Below are 1,394 nucleotides of genomic sequence, written 5' to 3' on the forward strand. Positions count from 1 at the left end.
TCCTTCCCACAATGCACCCTGCCTCCCTCCCCTTCTTTGCTGCCGGGGGCTCTCTTCCCATCGGCTTCCTCTCCTCCCCGCCTTTTCTCCGGGACTTCAGTCCTGGGAGCACGCGCAGTGAGGGCCGCGCTAGGTAGACAGCGAGAGGGGCGGGGAAGGGCGGTGTCTGGGGGCGAGAAGCTCTCGCGGCGCGCAGGCGCGGGGAGCTGAGAAGCTGGAGGGACTCGGGGGCGGGGCGGGGAGTGAAAGTGGAGAGCGCGGGCGCCAGATCCTCGCCTACTTAGTGCAAAGTGTACCTTCCCTTTCTTAAGAATTGCACGCTCTGCTGCAGAGCCAGTCTAGAGGGAACGGCGCTGGGGTCTTTGGAGACCCCGCTTCATTCGCTAGGAGCTCTTTCCCACTGCGTGGGAGCTGACCAAAGAAACAAACTCTGTGAATAAAGCAATGCAGGAGATCAATTAGTTTTGTTTGTAAGAAAACTGGACAGAGACCAAAAGCAAGACCTGTCCACTTAACTAGCCCTATGACCTTGGGCATGTCACTCATGCCAGACTGAATCTTAGTTAATAGTTCCTTCCAGGTTTAGTCCAGTTGAATCGGGAACTCATGACCACGTGTCTGTGTTGACAACTCACTGTCAAGGGCACTTGATTGTGGTCTTAATCACTTTCCTGTCCTACAATCCCGAGGAGAAAAATATCAGGCAGCACGCAGGGGAAGATTTATAGAACATCGACTGATGAGGCTGCTTTTCTTACCCGGCTTGAGAAATCACCGATCTTGCAAAAGGTTCCGGCTTCCCAATCTGGTCGGTCACTCTTGTGCCAGTGGCTCTAGGGAACAGAAGTGCTTGTTTCAGGAGTTCCACCTTAGAAAAGAGCAGACGGTATTTAGAGCAAAGTAATAGTTTCACATTTTATGGGAGCTAAATCTTCAAGATGAGGCAGATTAAAAGCTTGTGGGAAAGAAGAAGCGATTTTAAGAGCAGGGGGGTGGATGGGCACAAATAGCTTCTTGGTGGAAGTAGGGAAGATAATTGTGTGATCACCCACCAGGACCAAAGGAAATATTTAAACTGTCATTCAAATTGATGCTTAACTGTGAGCATGATGGTTGGCATTACATTTAGATAAAGAAACTTTTAAAAAAATGAAAGAAGTGCTTGCCTAGATTGTACCTTGCATTTTGAAAAGTGAACAGAAACCAGAAATTCTTTTCATAATTCAAAGAAATCTGTACAAAATGCATTTTGAAGAACAAAAAATAACTTTCAGAAAATGGTGTTTCATTTGTGATTGGTCTGCTCAATTTTCCACTACCTCAGCCAGCCAAGTATTATATAGTCATCATCACTTGCACAGTCCTTTCAGGCTCATCCTTTGCCTTGGTGAGGT

Source organism: Dromiciops gliroides, chromosome 3, assembly GCF_019393635.1.
Source record: "Dromiciops gliroides isolate mDroGli1 chromosome 3, mDroGli1.pri, whole genome shotgun sequence".
In the NCBI taxonomy this organism is placed as follows: domain Eukaryota; kingdom Metazoa; phylum Chordata; class Mammalia; order Microbiotheria; family Microbiotheriidae; genus Dromiciops; species Dromiciops gliroides.